Genomic DNA, 15623 nt, shown 5'->3' with positions numbered 1-15623 from the left:
TACCAAAAACTGATGGCTTAAACAACAGAAATTTAGTGTGCCACAGTTCTGGAGGCTGGAAGTCTGAAATCATGCTCCCTCCAAATGTTCTGGGGGAGGATCCTTTCTCCATTTTCTAGCTTCTGGTGGCTCCAGTGTTCCTGATACTATTCTATTCTCAGCCTCCATCTTCACATAAACTTCTCTGTTTCTCCATGTCTCTTCTTCTGTCTCTCATAAAGACACTTACGGACACTGGATTTAGGACCCACCTCAGTAATCCAGGGTAATCTCATCTCATCTCTTAAGTTAATTATGTCTGTAAAGTCCATTTACCCAAATAAGGTCACATATACAGGTTCCAGGATGTGGACCTATATTTTTGGGGCCATGATGAAACCCACTAGAGTTGCCATGCTGCTCCTGAGATCATGACTATTGAGACATTCAACAAGGTTTGTGGCTTCCAAATCCAAGAATTGGTGCCACTGCTCAGAAGAGCTGCTTGAAGGAAGATGAGTCTCAAGCATCCTGTTTCCTTGTTGTTTTGGTTATCACCTGGAGAGCTGTACGTACACAAGAAAGAACTTTTGGGAGATCCCAGTAAGTGGCCACCAATTTCCTTAGATTGTATCTTCTAAATCTTCTCTGAGTCCATTGTACCCTTCACTGCTACCACCACTGCTTTACTGAATCCCCATCATTTCTCTCCTGGATTATGCCTTTACATTTCCCCTGCCTTCTCTTCAGCTCCCTTTCTCCACATTGCTTCCTGGCGGATGTTGTAATCTGGTGTTACCTGCCTAGTGCTCAGTAGCTTTCCCTTGTCCCTCCAGGCCCATCCTTCTCCACTCTGTCTTCTTCGAAAGCTCTATTGCCGTGTGGCTTCTGGCTGGGTTTGGCCAATGGGGAACATTGGTGAGATGGGAAAGATGGGAGCAGTGAGGGGGCATTTATCTCCCTAACTTTTTCCCTGGGAATCACTGCTGGCTGGCTGCATCTCACAACTGACGCTGACAGCTTCCATCGGATGCCTTCTTCACATGTCTTTCTCCTCCAAGCTTTAGTACCCATTTCTCTCTTTACCCTTCCAAGCCTAAGGATGGCAACAGTGCCCTCTGTGTTTTCCCTACCTTGCCCACACCTTTAAACATAATTCCTTTATCAGCTCTTCTTGGCCGGGCGTGGTGGCTCATGCCTATAATACTAGCACTTTGGGAGGCTGAGGTGGGTGGATTGCCTGAGCTCAGGAGTTAGAGATGGGCCTGGGGAACAGGTGAAAGCCTATCTCTACTAAAAATAGAAAAAATTAGCCAGGCATGGCTGCGTGCACCTGTAATCCCAGCTACTTGGGAGGCTGAGGCAGGAGAATCACTTGAACCCGGGAGGCAGAGATTGTAGTGAGCCGAGATTATGCCATTGCACTCCAGCCTGGGCAAAAGAGCGAGACAAAGTCTCAAAGAAAAAAAAAACAAAAAACCCAAAAAACTCATCTTAAATTACCAATGTCAATGTGCCATATGTTTCTTGACTGGACCATGACTAATACATCCACGCTTAAAGTATGTCACTGGCCCCATGTTGCCCAGAGGGCAAATGCATTAGCCAGTGCTGGGGAACAAGGCTTCGGCCTTGCTTCCAGACTTGGTATTTCCCGACACACACACGGCACTCCTGCACACTGATGGACTTTTGGTCTTCTGTACTTGCTGTGGAGATTTTATAAGTGATGTTTTCTTTCCCGATTGTTCTGCCTAGGCCTTTTCCATCCCTCAAGATTCTGCTCGATTACCTGTTGCCTATTGTTTCATTGACCTCCCTAGGCAGGGCTAGCTGCTTCCTCCTCTGTGCTCCCACATCGATTATATAAGTCCATTTCAGTGCTATTCACTGTGACAAGTGTTTGTTTGTGCGTCCGTTTTCCAGCTGGTCGCTGAACCCTTGACTGTATACCAACTATATCCCTTTTTTTTTTTTCTTGTTCTCCAAGTGCCTGTTGTTTTCCCAGGTAGGATTAATAAATATTTTGTGAATGAATACACTTGTTTTATGGACTACATTATTTCCCACCCCTTCATATTAACAAGATTGCAGCAATAAAATGCCGTCTTCATCTATGCAACTGTGCATGCTGTTTTGTGTCTTGATGAGTATTATTTTGTTTTATCCTCATGACAACTCAGAGAGATGAGTAGATGGGAAGCAAATTTTCCCCTGTCGTCTAGATTGTTAGTGGCAGAACTTTGCCAATAATCTAGACCTTTTGATACTGTTTTGCTCTTCTTTTCATGAGACCATTTTGCCTCCTGAGATGCCAGACTAAAAGAAAACAACAGAGCCCAGGAGCAGGCTAACCTAACAAGCACCACCCCAAGGAACACTTTAGATGGAAGGCAACTCCTGCTGCCATAGAGATAACTCCAAGTGATTATAAACACATGTCAGGAAGACCGAAGAGAGACAGCTTGTTGTCAGAAGGGTTCCAACGAACAGAGCTGGTCACATTACCGGAACCTAACTTCCTGTTGCGAGAGAATTATGTCTGATGCAGGCTCCAGGGACTATCAACAGAACATAACACTTGGATTAAAATTAGGAATGAACATCAAAAAGAAGTATTCCGCGACCCTGGGGAAGGGTTGGCAACCAATGGAGGAAGGAGTGGATTGTTTCTGTAATTCAAGCCATATCCCATGAGAAAGTAATTTATAGGCAGCAGCACAAATAAAGATAAATTCGAGAGCATTTGGGGCAATTTCTGTTATGTCAATAGAAGGCTTATAGGTTCCTGCCTCTGTCTGCCTTAGGGGAAGGAGCATTATGTTGAAAGCGCTGCCAATACAATGTAGTTCACTTGTGAGGAACATTCACAGAGATACTATCAGAGAATTTCAGGAGGAGAAGGGGCCTTAAAGGTCATCTGATGTTAGACCTTGGACTTTTGGATCATTTCCAAGGGGAAGGAAAAAAATGAGATCTGAATACTCCAGTTGAGTGAGGGTCAAGACAGACCATGTTTTGTATGTGGCACATAGGTATTACCTGACATGATCTTTGCAATGCTGTTCGGTCTCAGCATGTCTGTGCAATCCCTGTGGGTCTGTGTTTTGACCTCATAAGCCATCATGACAGACCCTCGATGAACTGGAACACCAGTTACTTGCTTGAATTTCTCCCTGTGTTCTCCAGTGAAGACAAAGAGGCGAGTTAACAAGGAATAAAGGAAATAAAGAAACTACATTTCCGTGTATCCAGCTTTATCTCTTAAACCTTTGATATCGGTGTTCTCAGCCTTAATAAGTTTCTATCTTTTGGCCTGATGTCTTTCTTTTTGGGAATTTATCTTAGTGATACAATAAGAATTGTAGACAAAGATCTGGAAACAAATGACATGAAGATGCTTATGATATAAACCAGAAAAGTAACACACAAAGTATATGGTAAAATCTCTGTCTGATTTTTTGAAAACCTTTCTCTCTCTGCCTGGATATGTATCTCTATAAATAGAAAAATACCAGAAAGGAAACCATCAAAATGTTAATTATGGTTATCTTCAGGTGGTGGGATTATAGGTGTATTTTATTTTCTCCTTTGTACTTAATTGTACTCCCAAACTTTATGAATATAAATTAGAAAATAACTGTATAAACAGTATGGAAAATCCTTCTCTGGCTTTGCTCTGATTTCCAAGACAAAATCCAGACCCTTCAGCTCAGCAAGTGGAGTTCTTTTTGATCTGGCTGCCCACTCTCCTGTCCCATCTCTCCCCACTCCTCTCCCCTTGCCCTGCCTTGCAGCCATGCTGACTCTCTGGTAGTTTTCCAAAAGCCGGATGCTCCTTGACGGTCCCATTGGTGTTCTTTCTGCCTAGGACACTTTGCTCTCCTTGTCAGTATTTTCACAGTCCAGAACACCCTGGCTGCTCCCCTTTTAGAAAGCCCCCTGTAGTGGATGCAGTGGTTTGCTGCCCCATCTCCTATTCAGGCCGGGGTGCCCATTCCCCCAGTGCTGGGTTGCTGCCTGCTGCAGGCTCATACATGGATCCCTCTCCCAGGATTAACCTTGGCCCTAGGAAGCAGCTGTGCCTGAGGTTTTGACCCTCCCCCTTGTGGGACTGCCCACATCTAAGGAGTAGTCAATGCAGGGTACCACGATCCGACTTCCTTGTCTCAATGAGTGTCCCCCCAGAAAGGTTATTCCAGCTTCAGAGCTGACTTCCTGTGGGATCCGCCGAGGCCACTTGGGCAACCGCATCTCTCACTCTGCCCAGTCCTGTCTCCTTCACTTTCTTACAAGTGAGCACTGATCCGAGACACCTCTTGCACACAAATCTGTCTCTGTTTCTTGGGCAACCTGACTGAGTACCCCTCCTATGACCCCTTACCTTACTCCCTAAGTTAGAGCCCCATCCTCTGGGCTACTTGGTTGCTCTGCAACAGTGCAATGGGAGAAGTGCTTAAGTAGAAATTAACAGAGCGCAGTCCTAGTGTCTCCCTCAGTGACTGGGATCTCCCTGAGGGTAGGAGGCAGTACGTTGATTTTCTTTGTGTCTGCGGCACCAATCCCAGTGCTTGGCTTTTAGTATGTGGTGAATGAGCAAGTGTGAAAGGGGATTACGTAGTAGGCAAAATAGCAGGGGGAGAAGGTGAACTATGGATTTGAATGAGAGCTTTATTGACAAAAATGAAATAACACGGGCTCTTCTATATCCTTCCAATTGAAGGGACATCCCTATTGAACCTTTCTATGTATGCACCCATAAACAAGACTCTCACTTTGAGGTCCCATGCAGTTCCTGTCACTTTAAGCACCTTGGGAAATTCCAATGAGTTGAAAGAATTCTGAACTTTATTTTTCCTCTTGTCCTGTATTCGTAAGACTGGTCTTCCTTTGCTCTCCCCTTCCTTCATTCTTTCTTCTCCTTCCCTTCCTTTTATTTCCTCACCATTTTTTCCATCTAGGTCGAGAACTAGTTTGTTGTCCAGGGAATTACAAAAAAGTGGTGGCCAAGGACTAATCCTCTAGTAAGACTTATTCTTCAAGAAGTTGAAGAAAGAGTTGAGTGCCTTTCAATTCCTACCCTTCTCTGATGAATCACTCTGAAAGTAATGATATTCAGCTTTCTTGCTCCAGAAGAATGATTCAGGTAAAGCCCCCCTGAGGCCAAAAGGGAATCTGTACCAGGTTTCAGAGTTACCAGTGTAATCAATCAAAATGTGTTCTTCAAATGGAGTCAGTAACACCCAACCCTTAAGCTTATGGGTTAGGGGCACCTTCCTACCCCTCCTTTCTGTTTCGCTTTGATGGGGTCCACCTTGGAGAAACCGTCTGGTGCTGAAAAAGTTTTGAGAAGTGACAGAAAGTTGCTTCACATTCATTCTATTTTTCAAGGGAAACATTACTGTTTTCTCTGAATATGGAACCACTCCAGTGCCTCTGTGAAGTGGAGCTGGGCTATTCAGAGGCCCTTTCTCATTTTATCTCCTCTTTCACACCCTTGGCAGGACAGGTATTCTCATCTCCAGTGCATAACTGAGTACAGCGCACCTGGAGGGCAAATCACCTTGAATAACTATAGAGCTGCTTAACTCAGCACTGGGATAGAGTTCAGACTCAAGGTCAGTGCCTCTAGCACTAGTCCACACTGAGGACATTTCCTTATGGGAGAGATTTTCTTCGTGAGTACGTTCATTCCCCTCAGACTTAAAAGTTGTCACAGATCCCAAGACTACAAAGCATGAGCATGGCACTGGTGGCTCTGTGTGTGTGTGTGTGTGTGTGTGTGTGTGTGTGTCTGCTGGGGGCAAGGAACCTCAGCCCTGCAGAGACTTAGCCTTACCTCTTGTAGGTAGCTGATGGGAACATTTATTCCCTGCTGTCCTTGTTTCTGTTGGGGACATGTTGCCATTGAGTAAATCCCCTGGCTTTCTGCATCCTCTCCTTCACTTCATTGGAGGAAGAGGAACTTCAGTCAGCCTGGGAGAAGCATTGGAACATGTATGCCTCACCTATTCCTTTCTCTCTGGGAAGAGCCTGAAGAAAGTAAACATCCTCTGCTCCTCCAAGCCCTAACTTTTAAGTGGTAAATCTCCATGTCGCAAAGTTTCTGTCTACCATCAGTGGTGCAATATTAACAAGCCCAAGGACCTGAAATCATACCCACCAACGAAGACTTTGTCAACTTAAAAGAATGGTGATATTTCCCCCTCTATTTGCCTGATTCCTATTCCTCTTAATTGGCTCAGAAGTTGGGCAGGAAAGAGGGGTCCTATTTATTGGGCACCCTATAACCCCAACATAAGGGAAGTCTTTTCTGGTTTCCTCTGGGAAACCTTAGCTTCAACAGTGGCCTGTTGTGGGTAAAGATCTACTCTTGGGGGTGACCAGGGATTTGGGGGTGGGAATTTGGAATGAGAACCCAGGCAAGCTGAACTAAAATGCTAACTGGGCAAGGGTGTCCTGTCTCCAGTTTGATGACCAAAGGAAGGTCCTGACTCACTTGGGGCTTATGAAGGGTAACAAGGGGGACTTCTCAGTAAATCAACCACTCACTCTTCATGTGACAGTAAAAGCAGTCATGGAACAAACAAACTTCCTGCCAAGGCTCCTTCTTGTTACCACAAACTTTCAAGTGTGAGTAACCATGTGAGCAAAGGGGAACCCAATAATTACTAGAATAATTCCTTTGTGTGTGTGAAGTTCAGTTCATATCTGATCTCCCCAGCCAAAAGTAATCTCTCTTTTCCAGACTTTTACATCCAGTATCCGGAACTTGCATTTGAGACTTACTATTCCTGACTGGCTTTGTTATTTGCTTAGTCATTGTGGTGGTGGTTCTTGCTCTTTGTGCATTTTTATCTCCAGTCCCAAAAAGATTTTAAGTTTATTAGGCATAAGGGCCATGTCACATACCTCCTTGTATTTTCCCTGACCATTCAAGAGTCTAGCATAAAATTTACTTGCATTTGGAAGTGTGGAAATAAATGAAGACCAACCAAATAAGAATAAGCATATGCTGTTTATTCAGAGCTACTATTGTTTGTGTTTTGGCAGAGACTCAAATGCGGGCAGAGGAGTGGGAAAACTTTATAGTAGAAAAAAGGAGGCTCCAGGTATGTGCTGATTGGAAGCTCTTGGTGTGGGAAGCTGGAGGTGGTTCACTAGAAGCACGGATGCCTATGTGATTGCTTAGGGTGCATATTTGCCTTTCTCTGGTTGGTCCTAAGTTGGAAGCAGGGACAAAAATCAGGGAGGCTGTCCATCATCAATCAAGTTCTGGCCATTTGGAGCTGATTATTACAGGGGTTATTGTTCGACTTCCTAAATTGTTGATAGAGATAGTGGTTTGACTTCCTATAAGTCTGGCTGATGATAGCAGGCTGGCTTCCTGGGCCGGTTGCTATTACTGATGGGTTGGTGTCCTGTGCTGGCTGCTGCAGATTATAGGCTGGAGTTCTATTTTTAATTATGGCTTGGCCATTGTCCATTTGTATATTCAGTCTCTCGGTGAGTATCAATAAATATTGGTTGATTAACTAATGGATTGCTCTGACTATGGGTTGAAGCATGCTCTTTGAATTAATATTCTGTTTCTCTTCACTACTTGATCAACTGTTTATTTGACAAGTATTCTCTATTTGATTTTTGTAACATGACCTTAGAAATAGCACAAGGGAGAAGGAAACTTGCTCCATTTTTGCTCCTTTTCTTAATTACCTCTTTACAGACCCTATCTCCGAATATAGTTACTGTCTGAGGTTCTGAGGGTTAGGGCTTCAACATTTGAATTTTGGGAGGCAGTGGGGCATAATTCCCCCTCATATCCTTTGAGGACCTCATTTAGCTGAATATGCTCAGATCTATCTCAACTCAAACACACTCTGAGTCTATGGCCTGGATGCACAAAAGAAGTGAGTAGAATGCTCAGGTGGCCTGTGACTTGCTGTAATTCACGGACCAAACATGAAGGAAGTAGAGCAGATGGTCACGCCATTAGAAGGCAGTCTCTCCTCAGGGAAGTCAGTCTGGTGGATTCCAGTGGCCCTGAGAATCATGATGCTAGTCTCCAAAAGAATAAGAAAGACTGATAGAACATTGCTTCTGCTCTAAGTTGAAAGTGGCTTATGGTGGCTTCTCTCACCCCGTTGACCATGCCCATTTGCTAAAGCCCTTAACAAAATGATTTTCCCCCAACATTTAGAAATGGCAAAAAGCAAAGGGATGAATCATCAAATAGGCAGATCGCTCTTCCTACACCTCTTTTACCTGAGCAAAAACATGACTTCCTGAAAGAGTACAAAGAGAGAAAATTGGTAAGAGATGACTAACAGAGGTGACTGTGCTGATGCAAAGAATGTCAGGACAGCATGAACTTTAGAAACAGGCAAGGTTAGTTGCTGAAACGGAGGCGGGTGAGCACACTCCCTCAGGAAGTAAAACTCAGGGAGAACTGTGAATAAAAGGCTCCCCCAAAAAGACATGAGTGTGTAACTTACTTGACATTTCCACCAACGTGCAGCAGTGGGTTGGGTATGATGGTTCTAAATACCCAGTGACACATATTTACAAAGGAACTGTGTGGCTTTATTTTAAATGACAGTGTCTTCTTAATCACCCCTTTGTACTGCCTGTCTGCAGCACGACGAGTCACCAGGGTTCTGTCTTGGAGGAGCACCATTTGGTCATGAGTCGTGTGCTGGCAGCGTCTGGGAAGTGAGGGCCAGTCAGCAGCTCACGACTGCAGGCTCCAGGGAGAGCAGGAAGCTCTGCAGGATGCATGTGTTATGGGTTGAACTGTGTCCCCTAGAAAGATGTGTTGAAGTCCCCACCCCCGGTACCTTGAAATGCGACCTCATTTGGAAATAGGGTCATTACAGATGTAATCAGTTAAGACAAGGTCATATTGGGGTAGGATGGGCCCTTAATCCAATATAACTGGTGTCCTTAAAAGAAAAGGGAAATTTAGACACTGAGACAGAGACATACAGGAAGAATGCCATATGCTAACAGAGGCAGAGATAGGAATTGTGAACCCCAAACATCTGAGACAGGTCTCAGTCAATTTAGGGTTTATTTTGCCAAAGTGAAGGATGTGCCTATGATACAGCCTCAGGAGGTCCTCACAACATGTGCCCAAGGTGGTCGGAGTACAGCCAGTCTGGTTTTGTACATTTTAGGGAGATATGAGACATCAAGCCATATATGTAAGATGTACATTGGTTTGGTCTGGAAAGGCGGGATAACTCGAAGCAGGGAGGGGGCTTCCGGGTCATAGGTAGATAAGAGACAAACGTTTGCATTCTTTTGAGTTTCTGATTAGCCTTCTCAAAGCAGTCAATCAGGTATGTATTTATGTCAGTGAGCAGAGGGATGACTGAGTTCTGTCTGTCTGTTGTGCACAAGGAAATTCCTTGTGGACAAATTGTGAGGGAGGTACGCAGCTCTTTAATCTTAGTAGCTATCTTTTTAAAGAATAGAATGGGAGACAGTTTTGCTCTAAGCAGTTTCCTGCTTGACTTTTCCCTTTGGCTTAGTGATTTTGGGGTCCTGAGATTTATTTGCCTTTCACAGAATAATGCATTTATAGTCCAAATATTGCCAGCAGACACCAGAAGCTAGAAGAGACAAAGAAAGGGTTCTCTCCTACGGATTTCTGAGGGAGCATGTGCCTGACACCTTGATGTCAGAACTCAAGCCTCCAAAAGTGTGAGAACATAAACCGTTGTTGTTTTAAGCTCCCCAGTCTGTGTTACTTGGTAAAGGCAGCCCTAGCAAAAGAATACAGCCCATCATACATTATGGCGAGCCCAGAGCTTCATACCACACATTCTCCTGCTCCGTGGCTTCTAAAGTAATATTTTTCAAAGGTCTTCACTTTCAGAAACTTGACCTTTTTCCAATTTTAAAAAATCATAGAAGACCATACTGGTCTTCTACCCTCTTACCTCAACATATTGCACAAAGGCTCCACAGATCAGAGCTGGAAACTGTCTACCTGTTTTCCGTGGTGACATCCTCTGTAGTCTCAGCTTATCACTGACCAGTGTGACCTTGGGCGAGTCTTGAGGCCTCCGTCTCTTCATCTGTAAAATGAGAGACTGGAACTAAAGCAACTTTAGCCTGAAACATTGGTAACCATGACTCCTCTTTTTCTTCACTGGTATTATAGACTCTAAGATGATGATTAAGGTGGGCCCTAATCCAATCTGACTGGTGTCCTTGTAAGAAGAGAAGATGAGGACACAGACAAACACAAAGGGAAGACTGTATGAGGACACAGGGAGAAAATGACCGTCTACAAGCCAAGGAGAGAGACCTCAGAAGAAACCAATTCTGCTGACAGCTCTCAAAGTTCTAGCCTCCAGAAGAGTGAGGAAATCCATTTCTCTCGTATAAGCCACCCAGTTTGTGGTATTTATTATGGCAGCCCTAGTAAGGGAATACAGAGGGAGACGGGTTCAGACAGGTGAAGGGAGCCTTTGAAAGACACCACGTGCACCAGTGGAGCCCCGGGCACAGGCCCCAGAGACCTTGCCTCCTGGTCCAGTCCTTCCTTTATCTCATGATGTGACATTGCGTTTGTTATGGAAAAGATCTCACTAACCTACTTCATTTAGGAATGCAATTTAATTGGCAACTCAACGGTGATGTCGCTTCTTTTACCATTTTCTGCAACACCAAAGGAAAAAAATTTAAGCTAGCTTTTTTTAGCTGCAAAGATGACAAATGTTATCAACAATATCCAACCAGAGTATATTTTCATCCCTTTTCATCCCGTCACGATAAGCCAGAAGTATTTGTTGCCAGAAATGGAAAACAGCTTGTTCATCAGCCAGATGATCGCAGTGCTCAGAAGTTCCACTCGTTTGCCATGTGTGAAAAGTTAAGAATTGAAAACAGACAGGCTTGCTCTGCTTAAACCGTGAGTTCTGTGAAGCAAGAGAAAGAGATATTTGGATACTAGGAGAAGAGTTGTGAGATGGTTTTGACGGCAAAGTGAACAGGGCCTTTTCACATTATTCTGAGATGGGACCTCTGGGTTGATTTGATAGTGGATATGACTGTTCTTCAATTGGCTAGAAGATGAGCCTAAAGTTACCAACCACCGGAGGATACTTTCGTGTTCTAGGACAAATTCCAATGTCCTACACAAATGTGACTCTGGGGACTTCTCTGTTACCTGACACCAAATTTCCTAGACATTTCTATTATACTTCCTGATTATCTTGAGTGAGAAATCTCCATGAGTTCTTAGTAGAAGGCAGAAGTATACAGTAGGCCTGGGCCTTCACTAGAAACCATGAGACTTCAGATGAGAGCCTGAATTATTCCATTAATTTTTCATTCATGTGAGAAAATAAGGGATATCGTTGACTTTTTGTGAGATTAAGCTACCCAGTTATCATCCTATTATTATAAGTTTTAGTGTTTGCAAAGTGATTTCCGATCATTTTTGTTAGTCTCTTTGTAATAGCTTCAGGGACTTTTTGACAAAAGAGAGAACCATTTTAAGCAGTAGAAATGCAGGCTTACAGAGGTCAAATGGTTAATTTGAGATTGCCCAGCAAAACAAAACAATACGAAACAGAACACCTGAAGAAGAATCAAGATTCATACTCTGGGCTGTAATTACCATTCTGTAGGTTTCTGGAAGCTCACATAATCACATTACGTTTTATTCATGTTGTTAGAAATCATTCGCAGTTCAACACCAGAGTCCCTCCTGTGTTTGATTTGCAAGGTCTTGGAAGTTAACTTGAACTCAAGGATTTGTCTACCCAAGAGAGGCAAATAGAAAAAAACCCCTAAAACCACCTGACCTGATTCTCCTTTGTTAAGACCAGCTCAGAATAGAGTGAGATAAGCAAGCCGCAGAAAGACAATGCTGCATTGAGTTCCACTTCCTCTTGATAAATTCAGAACAGCCAGTCCATCTTAAGGGTGGATGTTTTTAGCAGCAGGGAGTGGTCGTTGGATGGAGGCAAGTCAATGGAAAGGAGGAGAGAGGAGAAGAGAGACACTCAGGTGCCCCAGAAAAGTCCACTTTCTCCTTCCCCATTCAGGCCACCTTCATCTTCCCCCACCCTCTGCTGGCCTTTCTGGGGGCTCAGGTTTTGAGCTGACTGAGCCCTCAGTGGGAGACCACAACGCGTTTTCAGATGAAAGGACAACCCCGAAGGTACCTATTACATGTCTGTGAGCAGAGAAACAAAGGCCCGGCTGCTGACACCCTCCCACTAACTTGGGTTTTAATGGTAGGTTTGATTTCCTCACGCTTAGCTGAAAGAAAGGGAAAAAACTAAGCGGAAAGAACGAGGGTGTGGGTATCTGTGGTGGTGGGGAAACGACAGCTGTTGTATTCATGGTTAATCAGGTGTGTCTGGCTTTGTGTCGCATCTGTCTGCTACTGTTGCCGGGCCACATGTGAAAGGCAACCGAGGGGAAGGGGCCATTCATGTTCAAAGCCAGTAGCACTGACCTCTGCCTCGTTCTCCTCAGGGTAGGAGAGCTTGTCTATTTAACTTTCCCTATTATAGGAAGCTGTAATTCTACTCTATTAGCCCACCCTAACCATTTTGGCCTGACAAATGCAAGCTGCATCCAGAATGCCATAAATCTGCCTGGGAAGGAGTCCTCCTCCCTCCTTCCCAGTTTTTTCCTTTGGGGTTCGGTTCGATTTGTCAAACAAGAGAAAACCAGCAAGAGAGAGAAAAATGAGAACTCAGGGCATCTTGCTTCACCTTCCATCTTAAACGGGCCTAGGGACCAAGGTGGGGGCTGGGAGGCGCCCCAGTGTCAAGCCTGGAGCACTGGTTCCCCTCCAGACCTGTTTGTCTCACAAGTCCCACATGCGTGCGGTGTTTGCGTCAGACCCTTAGTCATCTCCCTGGCACCAAATCCTCCTCCTGGATCCTTGATCCCCCGCCTCCTTCTCTGCCCACATACAGAGGGACCATGATGGAGGAGGGGAGGCTTCCAGCTTCTCCTGGAGCCAGGCCTGTGTTCTAGATATTGCTGGCCCAGGCCTGCCAGGCACGACTCTCCTCTCTGGCACATGGAGAAACAGCTGAAATGGAAACAACCCCCAATGCACCACATTGCACGAAAGCTCAGCACTGGAGTTCAAAGGACTACTCCAATTGGAGATCAAACTGACCCCTCCCACTGGTGGCTTTTTAGGGGGGTCCATCACAACCCTTTGGGGGTGCTTTGCTCCAGCACTTCTGCTTCAGGGCCAGCCCTTGTGTTTCTTGGAGTAAATGATTACTGTCCGCATTTCCAAGACCATGGAGTTCTGGCTCCAACTTTCGCTGCCTGGAGAATGGGCCATCACAGACTTATTGCAGGGTTCAGAAGAGCTTGCCATCTGCAATCTATTTCAGTTGTCGCTGTCTCTTAAAATAGGCATTAACTTTTATCCCATCACGTTAATTCTTCTCATGCTGAGGCTAGAGTTGAGCTTTTGGGGTGTGTGTATGCATGTATATATCCTTTTAAAATCAGAAGGGTTATTTTCCTAAGACATGGATTATCAACAGCACAGCTGAGTTTCCTCTGTCTACTGGCCTGTGCTGATGAAGTTGGCTGCATTATTGACCTGCAGCTTTGGGGTCAGAACGTTTTTGGTTCCCTGATGTAGAAGGACATTGCAAAACTATTCCAGTGCCCTGTGCACTGTCTTTCTCCCTCTGATACTCCCCAGATCTCCAAATTTTAATGGTATCAGTAGACATAGCTCATGCTCCTGACAGAAGCCTAGCACCTTGCTAGGCTCTGTGAGGCCTTGGAGAATTTGTCATCTTGTGAGAGGCCATGAATAATGCAAGAAATAGCAAAACAGGTCCGAAAATGAAGTCTAACTAAAAAGTGCACAAACCCTGGGTGTACAGCTGTATAAATTATTACTAAGTGAATACGCTCATCTAACCGTCACCCAGATAGAGAAACAGAATATTTCTGCAGCTGGAAGCTTCTTAAAGTTCTACCTAGGTGGACACCTTGTTATATCTAAAACAATTCTTCTACAACATGATTGGGAGTGAGATTTAGTTCTTAATTATGTGGCTGTGGAAGTTTAGAGGTTGAAAGGTTCCCATTGGCTGGAAGAGATTGGCCAATGGAAAGATTTTGAGTATGCCCTGGGTTGGCCTGCTGAAGTTGAACTTTGGAGGACCCAGGTGGGCTGGACATGTAATGCTCTTGGCTCCAGAGAAGGATATGCAAGAATCTGGCATCCTTTTAAAAAAAATTGTGGTAAAATACACATAACATAAAATTAGTCATTGTAACCATTTTAAGTGTGCAGCTTAGCAGTGTTAAGTACAGATTGTTGTGCAATGATCACCACCATCCATCCCCAGAGCTCTTTCATCTTGAAAAACTGAAACTCAACACCCATTAAACAGCAACTCCCCGTTTCCCTCCACCCCCACCCTCGGTAACCCCCATTCTACTTTCTGTCTTTCTGAATTTGACTACTCTAGGTACCTCACAGAAGTAGAACCATGCCATATTTGTCTTTTTGAGACTGGTTTATTTCCCTGAGCATAATGTCCTCAAGGTTCATCCGTGTCATATCTTGTGTCAGAATTCTCTTCCTTTTTAAGGTTGAATAATATTCCATTGTATGTGTGTACCACGTTTAGTTTACTCATTCATCCATCCGAGGACACTTGGATCACTTCCACCTTTTGGCTCCTGTGAATAATGCTGCTTTGAACACGGGTGTACAAATTACCCTTATGCACCTTTCCATTCTTTTGGGTGTATACCTAAAAGTGGGATTGCTGGATCATATAGTAATTGTATCTTTAATTTTGGAGGAATTACTATATCCTTTGCTGTAGCAACTCACTATTCTGGAATCCTTTTCACCTGGACCATTTCCTCCAGACCAGCCTCCTGGATGGCATTAGAGGGAGCCTGACACATGGATTGAGGTGCTGGCAATGGTGAGGATGGTGATCTGTACTCTGTATGTGCCCCTTGTTGGGAATCTAGAGCAAATGGGGCAGGATGGAGTGTGACATCACAATCTATGGTGGAAACTTGAGAGTTCAGTGAATAGAGGGGGAGGAATTTATTTATTTACTTATTTTTATTATTTTTATTTTTGAGACAGGGTTTTGCTCTGTCACTTAGGCTGGAGTGCAGTGGTGCAACATAGCTCACTGCAGCCTTGAACTCCTGGGCTCAAGAGATCTTCCTTCCTCAGTCTCCTGAGCAGCTGGGACTACAGGCCCACATCACCACACCCAGCTATTTAAAAACATTTTTATTTTGTAGAGATGGGGTCTCATTATTATTGCCCAAGCTGCTATTGGTCTCAAACTCCTGAGCTCTAGTGATCCTCCCACCTCAACCTCCCAAAGTGCTACATTTATAGACGTGAGCCATTGTGCCCAGTCTGTGGGAATAGTTCATTTTGCACAAAGATAAATGCTTTTCCTCCTAATTTGTGGGAGACTGAGGTTAAAGGAGTCCTTGATAACCAGGTATTCAGAGGCCTACTGCCTATTCAATGTATCACCTCCAGATTTTTTGGGGGCCTTTAGGCGTAAATGTTGAGCTATTTATAGAACAGATTATGAGGCTTTTAAATAGATTACCTAAAAAAAAAAAAAAAAAAAAAAAAGAAAAAAGAA

Source organism: Mandrillus leucophaeus, unplaced genomic scaffold, assembly GCF_000951045.1.
Source record: "Mandrillus leucophaeus isolate KB7577 unplaced genomic scaffold, Mleu.le_1.0 Scaffold82, whole genome shotgun sequence".
Lineage (NCBI taxonomy): Eukaryota > Metazoa > Chordata > Mammalia > Primates > Cercopithecidae > Mandrillus > Mandrillus leucophaeus.
The sequence above is the reverse complement of the archived record's forward strand: the minus strand, read 5'-3'. Positions refer to the sequence as shown.